This window comes from Equus caballus, chromosome 25, assembly GCF_041296265.1.
Source record: "Equus caballus isolate H_3958 breed thoroughbred chromosome 25, TB-T2T, whole genome shotgun sequence".
Classification (NCBI taxonomy): Eukaryota; Metazoa; Chordata; class Mammalia; order Perissodactyla; family Equidae; genus Equus; species Equus caballus.
Genome location: NC_091708.1, coordinates 45,302,215 through 45,316,250, shown reverse-complemented (window position 1 = coordinate 45,316,250; position 14,036 = coordinate 45,302,215). Strand labels below are relative to the sequence as shown.

The 14,036-nt window shown below is 60.0% G+C and overlaps 1 long non-coding RNA gene across 1 annotated transcript; it reads right to left on the bottom strand.

Annotated features, from left to right (window-relative positions):
* Positions 1 to 2,575: 2,575 nt before the first annotated feature.
* LOC138920695 (uncharacterized) lies at positions 2,576 to 9,916 on the bottom strand. Its single transcript, XR_011432348.1, has 2 exons — positions 6,571 to 9,916; positions 2,576 to 5,859 (listed from the first exon to the last, which is right to left on the bottom strand). It is a non-coding gene; the product is annotated as an uncharacterized lncRNA (long non-coding RNA).
* Positions 9,917 to 14,036: the final 4,120 nt, after the last annotated feature.

Genomic DNA, 14,036 nt, shown 5'->3' with positions numbered 1-14,036 from the left:
CGGTGTTTGACCTTGGGGGGTTAGGGGGGATCAGGAGCAAACAGCTGGAGCCCCCTCTCCGCCACTTCCTTTCCTTGATAACAGTCCCCTCACTGACCCTGGAATCCCGGAGAAAACCGAGTCCGGAGCATCCCAGAACCCGGCAGCTGGAAGGGGGTGCGATGGTGACCTGATCCACCCTCCCTCCCCACGCCCCGGAAGCCATGCCACTTGTCACAGCTCTACAGAGAGTTTGTGTCAGGGTGCTGCCCAGGGCCCCCCCAAACCTTGCTGCCTCCATTCTCAGGTTACTTTTATCAAAAAAAGACCCACTTGTTCTCAGTGCCGACTGTCTGCCCAGCTGAAGACGAGAGCTCACAGCTGGAGAAGCTTCAAGGACCTTGGGGAGGAGAGAGGAGGCCCGGGCAGAGGAGTCGTGGACGGTGGGGCTGGGGATCAGGGGCTTCAGGGGGACGGGGAGGGAGGGCACATGCCAGGCACAGGGGCCAATTTCTCAGGAGTCCACCCGGCACTTCAGCGGCTCTTGAGTGGGGAGCATGGCCACGTCGAGGGACGGGCGAGGAAGAGAGCTGTGACGTGGCCTTGCTGAAGGAGGGATGCTCCCAGGGGGTCTGCTTGTGCGAAGGCTTTTGCAGAAGCCACAGTCCCAGGAATGAGCCCCTTACCTCAGGAAGTCACCTGGGTCCCAGCGCCCAACATGCCTCCGAACAACCCGCAGGCTGCCCTCCTCCGGGGTAAACGCCAGGCAAAGTGCCACTGAGGCTCCCTTTTCTTGGGGTCACGTCCAGAAACCAAGAGTCTTGTTCCGATGCTGGGCGCAGACTGCAACCCGAGGGATGGGGCCCCACACGGAGCGGGCCCATGCTCCCATCAGAGAGCAGGCCTGGTGGGGCCTACGACATGACAGCTGAGTCTGCATGTGTGTGTGCGTGTGTGCGCGTGTGCGTGCACACATGCGCGCATGTGTGTGGAGCTGTGGGGACAGTCGTGTATGGCATGCAGGGTGGAGTTGGCTGGGTTTCAGAGGCCCCCTACGGACTGGCTAATCTGAATAACTTCCAGGCTCTGGGGCACGCAGGTGCCCCTGGTTGCCTGGCGCCTGACGGGGCAATCTGGGTGGGTGTCGAGCGGCCCCAAGTGTGAGATCCCAAAGAGGGAAGTGTCAGGGTGTGGCTGCATCAGCTGCTCAAGAAGTGGAGCTGACCCGCCTCCAGCTAGCACCTCAAATCCGGGTCAAGACAGCGTTTCAACAAAACCCTCCATGACACCAGGATGGATGCTCTTCCCCAGGGACCCTTGGGGCGAGAGATGCAGCAGAAGAACTGGATCTCACAGCCAAGCGGGACCGGCCGGATTCAGCTGTGTTTGTGTTACGTGGATGTGGGTCCACACACACCGGGCGGGCAGTTATGAACATGGCCTTAAGCCCTTTGACATTCATCCCATCCCAGGCAGGGGGAACCCTTCCCTGCGTGGGCCCGGGCTGGGTCTGAGCCGACTTAGGCCCCCTCCCCGTTGGGAAGCCCCTTCCTCCATAAAAACTGGCTCAGGCATCACCCCACCCCAGGAACTGCGCCTGGCCTTCCTGCCCACCTCCCCGGCCAGGTTGGGTTTGCTTCCGTGGCCTTTGTCCCCGTAGTCCCTAGAGGATCTGCCCCCTACACCCTCAAGACACTTCTGTCCACTGCACGTGTCCAGCTTGTCACTGCTCTGGCCGTCTGCACTGCTGCTCCCTCTGAGGGGAACCCGTCCCAGATGCTCACACTCCTGCCTCGTCCCTGCCTGCAGATTTCAGCTCCATATCCCCTCTCTGCAGGCCACTGATGGCAGACGCGCCGGCCACCTCGGTCCCCCTCCCCCCGAGCCGCCTGCCTCACTCCTCTGGGCCCTTCTCCACCTCTGCGGTCCAGCCCTCTGTGCGTTTATGTTTCTGCTCTGCACCCTGCTTGCTGAATGCTCCACAAGGATCAGGCTGTGTCTTAATCTGTTGCTCAGTGCCTGGAACACAGTTGGTGCTGACTAGTTGCTGACCGAGTAGTAGGGAATCTGGGAGGCTGAAAGCCTTGGAGGAGGGGCTTCCTAGGGGTGGAATCTCACAGCCCATCTCCGAGAGGGGGCCGATTTTGGACCCGGGTTCTATTCTACAGGTTAACACTGGTGGTGCGGGAGGCACAAGCTCATGTGGACGCGGTCTTCTCCCACTCTGAGGAGATGAAGCTCTTCCTACAGGAATATGCCCAATTGTCACTGAAATGAAGTGAACTTGGGGCTCATGGAATTTTGAGAAAAATAGTAAAATCCTGTAAATATTTTATTTTCACATGGCTGTTCTGCTGGCAGTTTGGAAACACACGTGGACGTGAGAGTCAGGGGCCTGCCGGGGGCCGAGCACGTCAGGAGCTGATCGATCGAAATGACAAATGGCACCAGGAGAGGCTCCTGATTGAGAAATTCTCCTGATGAGCATTTCACTACTTCCCCCGGTTGATTTGAGATACCCGGGTCCCTGATAAAGTGGAAATTTACAGCCTTCCTGCTAACATTCCTTCTCTAGTCTATCATCCACTCCACAGATGGTGTTTCTCCAGGCTACCTTTAATAGCCCCAGAAATTAAATTAGCAAAAAGCGGAGAACGCCTGTAATATTAAAAGTCATTGGTGGCTTCAGGAATCTGGTGAATTTCCATCCGCGGAGGCAATCCTATATGAAAAGAAGTTGGAAATGAGTTTCCGCTGTAAAATGAGAATGCCTATCTGTCACCCACTTGGCTGTCTGGGCCACGAGCAGGTGGCTGGGCCGAGACAGGAGCCCTGGGTGGGAGCAGCTGCAGCGACTCCCGCCACACCCCATCCATCCAGAGAGTCCAGCGTGTTCCCTGCCATGGAAATGAAGGCTGGGTCAGCGAGGGGGGACCCAGTAGCCCCTAGCATGTGTGTGATGTCATGTACCCCCTCCTGGAGGTGGAGGCAAGGGTGGGGACCACTCGGCAGCCACACTATGGGTCAGGCACACACAGACACAGGTAGGTACAAATATCACCATGCAAGAGTCGCGGAAATGGGGCTCAGGTGATGTTCTAATTGCCCCAGTTCACAAGCCCAGGGGGACACACCCAGGCCCAAGTCTGCATCTCTCAGACCCAAGACCCCACTGCCCTTCCCCACCCAGGGATGGGCACCCACGGCCGGAGCCCCTCCGAGCCAGGGCTTCCTCCAACCAGCGGCCAATGTCCTCATCCAACAAGCAGCGGCCTTGTTCCCTGTCACCACACCGGACACGGAAACCCCAGAGACCCTTCCTGTCACACATGCGCCCACGGACTTTTTCAGCTGCCACGACTCTTTGGAGCAAGGCAAGTCTGAAAACGATAAACCTGCACCCCAACCCCCCTCGAGCAGACCGTCTCAGAAGGGTTCCAAGCTGTGCTGGATGAAAAACCAGATTTGGCGCTGTGAGGCCCTTGGGGCGGTGTGGATGGGGTTCAGCCTCCGCGGCGCCACTTTATGCCGCAGGTTCGGTCTGAACCCGTGAGAATGTGGCGTGTGTCCTATTTTCCCTCCAGATGGATTTCTGTTTGTCACATTCCAGTCCTGTTTTGTTCTCCCAGCGAGTGTGCGGCTTCCCACTGGCTCTGCTGAGGATCTCTAAGTCATCTTTAAAACTGGGCCGAGAGACCCCCAGCCCCTCCTCAGGGGCTCGCTTCCCACCTGGTGAACCCTGGTCCACAGTCGCACACACAGGGTGAGGCACTCCTGGGCGACAAAAGGTGCAATCTGCCAAAGGCAGGGTTCCCTGCTGACAGTGCCCTTGAGAAAGTGAAGGCTTCGTCCTCTCCCTTGACGAGAGATGAGTCCCCAGACCCTCTTCCAGCCAGACACCCTACAGCTTGCCCCCTTAGCCCCAGGAAGGCCCAAGACCCCTTCTGCTCCCCCGCAGGCTGCTCCTTGGCGTCGCTGGTGTCAGCAGAGGGCCCAGGTTCTGGCACATCCCGCCGCTGGGAGGGGCGGGGGCGCGTCCCAGGGGCTCCCACATGCGGGGCTCGGCTCCATGAGGCAGCTGCCACAGGGGGTCTTCTGTCCCTGGGGGGAGCTGCCCGGGGTCAGGGCAGCCCCTTCTGCCGGCTGATGGTTAGCAGAGCGGCTCCTGGCCCCTCTCCGGCTTCCACGTCGGGTCTCCAGTTGCAGATGGGGGGTTTCCGGCGTCTCGGTAACACAGCACTCCCGCGTTATTTGAGACTTTTGAAGAGATTCAGAGGGCGACATTGAACTCAGAACAGCGTATTTCTTGAACTCCCCCCAGATCACTTCTAAATACTGCTTGTTCCCTCCCAGGGTCCTTCCACAGAGCAGCACCGAGAAGCCACACAGCTGCAAACCGCGATGCTCCTTCGCCCACCTCCCCTACACTCCGCGCTGGAAGTTGGCTCCGTTCCCCAAATGGAACATTTTTATGCATTTCCATGGGAATAACGAAGACAGGGACATTTCTCAGCCGGGCAGCGCAGTCTCATTGCTTCTCCATCGTGGAAAGTGCCAGTGTCCCAGTTCCCCGATATGCACAGGCCACCCAGACATCCCCACTGGCGATCAGGGAGACCAGGCAATTTCCGGTCAGCAACAGGAGCCTTGTTCCCAGCTGGTCCCCTTCCCCCATTTCTCCCGCCGAGAAGCCTGGCGAGCCGCCCGGGCTGCTGACCGCCTGTGAGCCCCGCTCCCCTGCCTCCTCTCCCCGAGGACCCCTCTGGTTCCCCCGCACAAGACAGAGCAGTGTGTGGGTCAGAGTCGGAACACTGGTGCCAAGCAGACCTACGCCCCAACGCCAGCTCCTCCGTGTCCGGTGTGATCGCTGGCATGCTCCCTACTTCTCTCAGCCTCAGTCCCCTCGTCTGTGAAATGGGACTGTCACGTGGATGAATGACATCGCACACGTGGGGCTCCTCCAGCCTGGGATGCACTCTGGGCTCAGCAGAAGGGAGCTGATTCCGTTGGCCTGCTTTGGTTCCAGGAAACACAAAATCCAAATCACATTGGCTTAAGCAATGAGCATTCATCTCCCCTTCTAACTGAGGCATCTGGAAGCTTCTAAGACCCAGGCACAGTGTGATCGGGAGCTGCTTCTCTGTGCTCCTCTTGGCTCCGCCTTCTCCATACTTCAGCTTCATCCTTGAGCTGGCTGCCCTCATGGTCACAGTATGGTTGCCAGGAGCCATCCTTTGACCTCATGTCCCCTCCTAACCATCTAGGCAGAGCAAGGATACATCACTTCCTGTAATAGTTGACCATGAGTTCTGAGGTTCACCCTGATGGGACCAGGTCTGTATCAAGGGGGAAGGGGTTCTGTCTGCTCAAGTCTCTTGGCCAGCCCCCAGTCCTTGGAGGAGGGTGAGCCTGCTGCCTGCTAGGGGAGGGGAGGAGCAGACACAGCTCTCCCTGGTCATTAGCACTCAGCTCCAGGGCTCTCAGCACCACTCCCCCGGTTCTTGATGACTCAGCATCACATGGTGACCCATAGCCCCTGCCGCCTCTTTCCCACCCGGCCCCGAAGAGGTGAACATGGGGCCTCAACCCAAGTGGGAAATGAGGAGCCTCAGATCTCACCAAGGGCTGCAGCCGTCTTCGAGTAAGAGGTTGTTTTTACACAGGCCATTTGTCCCCGTCTCGGCAAGTAAAACCACTTTTTCCCAAACCTACGGAAACATTCTTGTTCCTTTCTTTCTTGTCCACGATAAACAGAGAGAATGGCATGTCACTTCTCTCGTTTGCCCCCAAACTCGTGTTTACAAAGGAACTGTTGTCTGTGACCGGAGTTGTTCGCTGAGAGGGAACCCTGCGTTTCTTCTAGTTCCGACGGGCACCAACCTGTAAAATTAACAACACTTATTAACACGACCGAACTGGGGGGGCCCGGAGTATCCCGGTTCCCCCCCCAGGGCTCTACTCCCCGCGTCTGTGACAGCCCCCGGAGCTCTGGGCTTCCTGGGACAATGTTCTCTGCGTTCTGGGGCAGCTCTGCGACATCCTGAATTCTGTGCTGTTCTTACAGAAGGAAAACTGATGGCAACTCCACCGGCAACTCCAATTCCACCGTCTCTTTGTTTTTTAAGAATCACTTTCTCCAACACTCCATCCGCTGGGCTGACTCAGGACCCAAACTTCTGTCAAGCTGGGCAAAGATCTCCCTCCGGCTTGGGCAGGAATTAGAAATGCTGGCCGGGCAGAGAGTCCTCTGACTTCAGCGTGACTCTCAGCTGCGCGTGGCAGGGTGACTCCCACGGACAGCCCCTCACCTGTCAGCCCAGATACCCCCTGTTCCCCTGTCTGCTGATGGAGAGGCCCGGCCCCCATCAGCATGCTGGGTGAATTCCACATCGCTCTCTCATCAGGCGCCCCGGTCCTGTCTAGTGGGGTCTGGAGAAGGATGGGGGCCGCTGACCACACGGCATGGGAGCCTGGGAGGTGATGTCATTGGGAGCCTGGGAGGTGACCATCACATTTGGCTGTGAGGATGTCCCCCATGCCCCCATGAATAACAGTCACAGGGCTGGGCTCTCCCGGAAGGTGGAGACTCACCTACGAACGCTGAGTCCAGCGCGGTCCATCTCGTGGTCACGTGAGGTTGGGGGTCACGTGAGGTTGGGGGCGCAGGCAGGACCGCCACGTCTGGAAAAGAGGTTCGCACCAGAGCATGGGAGCCCTTGAGAGTCCCCGGGGGACGCAGCGTCAGACTGTCCTGGAGTGGGGCGGGGGCTTCTAAACAGGACCCCTTATCAGAGCAGCCCCTTGCTCATTTTGGGAACCGCTAGTCATTCACGCAGCACGTTTCTACCTCGTGTCCCGTGGGCCGGCCCTGCAGCAGTTGGTGGCAGCCATGCTAAGACTGATAAGGCTCCTGCTCTCATCAGGAGAGAGAGACTGTCACCAACCAACTGCATGACAAATTCCGGGTTGTCGGGGGGAGACCTGTGAAGAGGAGATTATGGCCAGTGTGTCTCCAAGTGGCTCTGAACAACTGAGGCTGGATGGTCAGGAGCAGCCTGTCGGAGGAGTGGATCCAGCTGTGCGAGATCTGGCAGAACATGTTGTGGGCAGAAGGGCAGCACGTGTAAAGGCCCTGAGGTGGAGGCCGGCAAGGAGGGTGAGGACAGAAAGGAAGGGCAGAGTGTTGGTGAAACACGCTCTGCATGGGCAGGATTCTGGCTGCCTCCAGCGCGGGCTTCTTGGAAAGGTGCAGGGCGGTCCAGGGCTCTCTTCTGAAGGAGCTGTGGTTTCATGGATGCCCCCCAACTCGTGTGCTCCTCGGGAGCCGGGGTTGTGCCGCCTGTCTCACGCTCAGGCCACACACCCAGCCCAGTCCCTGGGACACAGGGCGTGAGCAGTAAATCCCATGGAAATGAACAGGGGCGCGGGGCGGGGTAGACACTGGAAATGACCCAGCTTCCTGTCTGTGCCAGAGTCAGAATGCAGAAACGGACTCCCCCGGCTGTGTCCAGCCCCCCGGGCTGTGGACCTGGAGGGTCCACGGGTCAAAGGGCTGGAGCCGGAAAGCCTTCCAGTGTCTGGAGGCTCAGCTCTCCCGTTCCACAGAGAGGGGCGCTGAGACGGCCCTCCTCCCTCCCCTTCCGCCAGGCTCTGCCACGTAACCGGAAAGCACACCTCTGCGGCTTCCAGCAATCAGCGTGTCTTCCGTGCGCTGACTCCACAGGCCTCGCTCGGGGCCAAGGAGGAGGGATAGGTGCCGGATCAGATGCGCCCCACTGCCATCTGTCTGGCATCCCCTGGTTTCGGATTCCTTAACTCCAAGGTCGAGCGGCGGGTCAGTGCCTGAGCACCTGAGACTAGAGCTGGCGTCCTAGATGCTAGGCCTGTGGGCTGCTGCCTTCTGGGGACCCCCACTGGCTGCCCAGCTGCGCCCACTCTTCCCCGTGGCTCTTCTGGCCCTCAATCCCATGGGCTCATGTCGCTCAGAGCCAGGTGCTGAGGCGAGTGAGGAAGCTTCGGCTGCGTCGTCAGACAAATGGGAGGCTCGGTCCCCCACCCTCCCTCCTTCGCCCCCAAACGAATGAGCTGCCTCTCCATGGCGTGCGGGAGATCCGTCTCCCTCTGAGCTGTGCAGGCCCCCGCTCCCGACACGCGCATCCGTCTCCATCTAGGTGCGCGGAGCCATCCCCAGCACCTCCTGAATTGATAGGCGGCTGCGGCATGTCCCTTCCTGAGAAATGCGTTAGCCACGAGAAATGCGGGCTCCAGCCTCCAGAATGAATGCCCTGGCCGCGTGATTTAAAGCCACAGTCATGGGATTGCACAAGCAGACTCTGGGAGGGCAGCAGAAAGACGCCTCGAGACCACAGGGTCTTCCCAGCTCCCACAGCCCGGCCTCCTGGAGCCCCCCCGGTGGTCCTCGGCTATGATCCCGGACTGACCACCTTGTCCCAGACCTTGGAGGGCCTGGGAGGAAGCATGTGAGGGCGGTGGGGGACTGGGACAGTCATTGTGGTCTGGGGGAAGCAGGGCAAGGGGACACTCAGAGCTGGAGGCATGCTCGGGTCCCCAGCTGGAACTCCTGTCCCCGTCCACGTGAGCCCAGGGCTCTCAGCTCTCTGGCCAGGGGCCTGGCTGCGCAGGGATGTCACATGGACTCCTCATGGCCAGCATCCTCACACAACCGAAGCATAGCCAGGAATACGCTTAGTGGAGGCTCCGTGGAAAAGGGCCCTCTGCTCCTTCCTGCCCTGGGTGAGCATATTGGAGGCCCAGTCCCCAGACTTGGTTAACCTTGTTTCCTCTGTCCTTGCAGACCATCTGGAGGGGCCAGTGCTCTGTGGAACACGGGGCGATGCTAACCTGGACCCCACGGAGAGGCTCCCACACTGAGAGGAAAAGCGACTGTGCCCAGGTAGCCCCAAGCTGGGGGAGCAGGGCAGAGCTGGGCCAGATGCCCCACGCCGTGCCCCGTGGGCCCCTGCTGCCCTGGCCTCACTGTCTCTGGCCGTCCCTGGGCCGCTCTCCCCACACACGCACACACCTCACCTCCCGACACCCCTCAAGAGCGGGGCATCCAGTCGATGCTCGTTGAAGCCAGCGACTGCGGATGGACCGTCCGTCACCCAGCCCAGTCTGTCGGCGTTCCGAGGCCAGGGCGTCTCGTCACCTACCTCCCCCTGTGAGTCCAGAAGCTGTTCTCCAGCAGCACGAAGCCACTCTACAGTGAAGAATCGGGGCTGACAGGCGGCAGGAGCAAGGCAGGCAGGCGTCTCCCTCCACGGGGAACAAACCAGTCACTGCCTGGCCTGACCTGGTCCCACTGCCCCGGACAAGGGTGAGCACCACGCTGCCACAAGCAGACCCCACTTGCCCATGCCCCCCAGCTCCAGCCAGGGTCTGCAGAGCACTTTCCCTCCACCCTCCTCTCACCGAGCCCTGAGACGCGCCGTGACCTAGGCCGGGAGGATGGCCGCGTCAGCCCAGTTCACTGGCATGAGCCCAGCTTGAGAGGTGGACCCACCCAAGGTGTGGGAGGCGGGGTCAGGACGAGCACCCAGGCCTCTGCTGTCCACTCCGCCCCGGTCCCGTCTGCCTCCCCAGGGAGCGTCAGTGCTGGCCTTGGCGGGAGCTCCTCTCCCGGCCCTCCACGCGCCCACTAACATGATGGCCAAGGACGGTCGCTGCTATCAGGCAGGCAGCCCGGAGGCTCTGCACCAGGCTCGGGGTGCCAGGGGACGCTGCCCGGTCACACGGCCCCACGTTTCCTGGGAGTTGGGGCAGGGGCTGCGGGCGGAGCGCCGCCCCTCACTGGAGTCAGTGTCTGCAGAGTACGCTGGCGTCTGTGGGCTTCTGTTCATCCTCACGGTGAAAGCTCGTCTCAGTGTTGGGAGATCGGCCCTCCGTTGTCGGGACTTAAGCAGCTCCTTGCAGGAGTCTGGACAGCCAAGGACATTTGGAGTAAGGTTAATACAAACCTACCATTTCCCCACTCCCAGGATGAGCAGGCTGGGGGATGCCTCCTCCGGTCTCCTCATGGAGCCCCTAGTCCCAAAACTCTGGGAGGAGCCGAGGCCTGGGCCCTGTCTGTGGGCTGGAGAGGGCCAGCTTTGGGGACAGGGCCTCTCACCCCGAAGCCGGGGGCTCCTCAGCTGAGTGAACGGGAAGCGCTGGTGCCCCCCGGGCCCTGGACCGCTCCACCTCCACTGGGCTGCAAGGAGACCTGCCTGCTCCTCCCCCTCCAACCTGATGCTCGCCCTCCGTAGCTCCCTGCACCTGCCGCCCGGCGCTGGGAAGAGCTAATTAGACCCAGCTCAGAGCCCCTCTGCTGTCACATCGTCCTGTTCAGGCACACTGTCCTCCCGGAGGGGGAGGGGACATTTCCCCAGAGGACGCACTAACCTTCACGTGCCAGCCTTGATTCTGGAGCCGGAAGAAAGGCCTCTGCTCCCACCCCTGGAGGAGGGGCACACGGGTCCCAGAGGACCCTGGAGATGGGCACAGAGCCGCAGGGCTCGGGCTCCAGGCAGCCTCTTCCGCCCCAGCCCCCCATCCCTGACCTGCAAGCGGCGTTCCAGACTCGCCAGAACACGGCTGGACAAATCTCATTTCTGACTAAGCTTTTGCGTGTGTGCGCAAGAAAACCTCACTGGTTTGATTTTTTTTCTTTTTTTGCATTTTCCAATTACCACTTTGGAACTAAAAAAACAGTGTTAAAGGAATGTTACAGCGAGATAGGTCTGAGTTCAGACTCTGCTGTCGGCGAGCCCTAGGTCTGGCTCCTGGCTCTGCCCCCGTCGGCTCTGCAGCCTCGAGCGGCGGCTGGTGCTTCCTGATCCGCGACCTGGGGAAGCGGCAGCAGTGACTTGGGAGTCGTTGTGAAGACGACACAAGACGACGCGCAGAGGCGTTCGGCACGGCCCTGGCACGGACTCGTGCTGGAGAAGCAGTGGCTCCTCACGCTCTTCATAAAGCATCTTGTCAGAAGACGGAGAAAGAAGGAAGGAGGGAAGGAGGAGAGGCAAAATATCTCTAAGTGAGGGCCATGTGGGAGAAGCCACGGTCAGAATGACAGCCTTCCCCTCATCTCAAGTCCTAGAAAGGGCTTTAAATGGGATCTGAGCTCAGAGAAATCTGAGTTAGTTCGAGGGGCCGGCCTGGTGGCATAGCGGTTAAGTTTGCACACTCCACTTCAACGGCCTGGAGTTCGCTGGTTTGGATCCTGGGCACAGACCTATGCACCGCTCATCAAGCCATGCTGTGGCAGGCGTCCCACATATAATGTAGAGGAAGATGGGCACGGATGTTAGCTCAGGGCCAGTCTTCCTCAGCAAAAAGAGGAGGACTGGCAGCAGATGTTAGCTCAGGGCTAATCTTCCCCCCTCCCCCCAAAAAAGAGTTATTTCTAGGGTCTCCAACCTTGGAAGTGGCAGCCAAGACCAGACCTCACGGTTGGTTCTAGAACTCACGCTCTCGGATGTGAGGTTACTCTTCTTGTTGTTATGGCTGCCTTGAGAGGCAGGTTCAGAGCTCTGTCCAGGGTCTGGGGAATGGTGCGAGCTGTCCCAGGCTTCACACTGTAGTGACCGCCAGGCTGCAGGACAGGGGGTGGTGGCCCTCAGAGGGTGAGCAGGTGACTGACCTGTAGTCGGCGCCCCTGGAACCCGAGGCCCACGCCTGCCCCTTTCTTACAGCGCTTGCCGGATCCTTTGAATCCAGTTTTCACTCCTCCAAGGCTGCTGGGCCCAAAGCCTGGCTGTTTTCAGGGAGTGAAGAGGTCAGTTTTCCCCAGGGGGGCAGGGAAAGCACATCCGAGGGGGGTGGGAAACGCACGGTCTGGGGGCCCTCTGGCCCTGGGGTCTCGGCAGCAGTGGACTGATGCGATGGGATGTGTGATGTGAGCACTATCATGCGGCCAGAATTCGTCAGGCCGTGTGCAGGTTGAGTGCCTCAAGCACAGGACCTTGTCACACGCTCTCCCCTGTCACTGACGACTTGGGTCAGAGAGGACGGAGAGCGGTGGCCTTCTCTGCAGCTAACAAGGAAGGAGCAGCCGAGGAGCTCTACCTTAACTTAACCACGCGCTCTCCGAACTGCTCTGCCGGAGGAAAGTGCCTCCCCCCCAGCCCAGCGCAGACCCCTCTGGCCTGAGTTCCATCCGCCTCCTGGGGGTGACGGCACCTCCAGGGGCCAGTGCCGTAGCTCACCTAATCAACACCCACCAGCCCTCCCTCCTCAGGAGCAGCTTGTTGGTTTGGCACAGCAACACGCTCAGCTGCAGGTATTCATGACCACACACACCAGAGACTACGATGGCCCCAAGACCCAGTTCTGGAGGAGATGTAGGCGCAAGTCTGGCAGGTGGGGCTCCTGGAAAAGCTCCTGTTTTCTCCATCAAAAGAGGAAGACTCAGTTGCTCATAGCTTTTGCCCTTCACCCTTCTTCCTTCCTCCAGCTTAAAATGTGAATGATGTCTGGGGAGGCTGCAGCCATTTTGTGACCAAGAGGCTGTGAGTGGGTCCCTGATGTCATTGTGGCATTACCACAGCGGGCTTGACTGCAGATCTCTGGACTTAAGTGAAAATAATGAACCTGAATTTGAATAAGTCGCCTTGGTCAGGTTTCTGTGACCTATGGCTGAATGCCACCCCATGTGGCCCCACACCTTTAAGGAATACCTTTAAGCAAACTTTCTTAGTCTGTGTGTGATGAAGCCTCGGGGAAATGACAGTTAAGACCGAACCATCCCTCCTGCCAGTGCTTGGCCGCCTCTTTCCGTAGACGGGGGCATGGGACAGCCAGCTCGGCTCTGGGGGTGGTGGATGTCACCATGCCTCCAAGGGAACCCCACCCCTTCCCTTTGCAGAAGCAGCAGGCCCGAGGGCTGACCTGGAGGCTCACGGGGAATCTCACTATGGTGAAGGAGAACTCCCTGCGTCAGCATCACCGGAGAAACCGCTGGCACTGCCCCCTGGGCCCCCAGACGCTCCTGACCAGGGCCCTGGCGGAGGCGGGAATCTGCATTTTGAACAAGCCCCGCCCCCTCCCACAAGCGCGTCCCACACCCTCCGCGGGGTCAGAGCCCTGACCTGCTCCCTCCCATTCCACACTTGGGAAAAGCAGGCCCAGGGGTCCCCGAGCGTCCCCAGCTCGGTCCGTGTGGCCGTCGCACAGCCCAGGCCTCCCACCCGGCCCAGGGCATCTCCTCTCTCGGGGTTTCTCTCACCTTTCCGGAGAAGCGCCCTCAACTGCTCCTGTTCCCCAGGGAGGACAAGCACTCGGCCTGGAGCAGCTGACCTCGGCCGACCTCAGGGCTGGAAGGGAAGCCTCAGCCTCAGAGGGCACGGTACCATGGAGTCACTGTGACAGATGTCATGCGAAAGAGCAAGGGGCGGGGGTTCAGAGGAAAGAGACACTGATTCCAAACACTGGAACTGCAAATGCAGGAGTGACGTGAGGGCTTGCGATGGAGGGAGAAGGGGAGACGACCAGCCAGGAAGAGGGACGGCACAAGTGGCCGTATGGAGGTGGTGGGAGGGCGAGAGGTCAGGGCAGGAGGGCGGGCTGGGCACAGGGGATGGGAGAGAAGGCAGGGTGAGGCCAGACTCTGGAGGCTGTCGCCTAACTGTGATGGCCGTGTCCACTGTGTCACAGCCGCAGCGTTCAGCTACGGGATTACTCATCACTGCTCAGCGGATCGTCGCAAACCCCGTGGACACAAACCCCGTGGAACCGGCTCTATTTGCAGAACAGTTACCCCTGCCCCAGGCTGCATCTCAGGCTGAGCTTGGGCCACCACGTCTCTCTGCCCCTAAGGCCAGTTTCTCTAAGCCACTACAGGAGCTGGGGACAGACGAGAGGAAAGGATGAGTGGGGGAGGGCTGGGGTGGCAGGAGAGGCGAGGGGTGACAGCTGGGGACAGCAGTGAGGGACTTGGGAAACGGGCCGTCAGGCCCCTGCGGACTCTGGTGTGCATGCTCCCCACCTCCACCCCACCAGCAACTGCCAAGGTGCTTCGCCGACCTTAGGCTCCTTCATGGAGGATAGGAGGGAGGAGG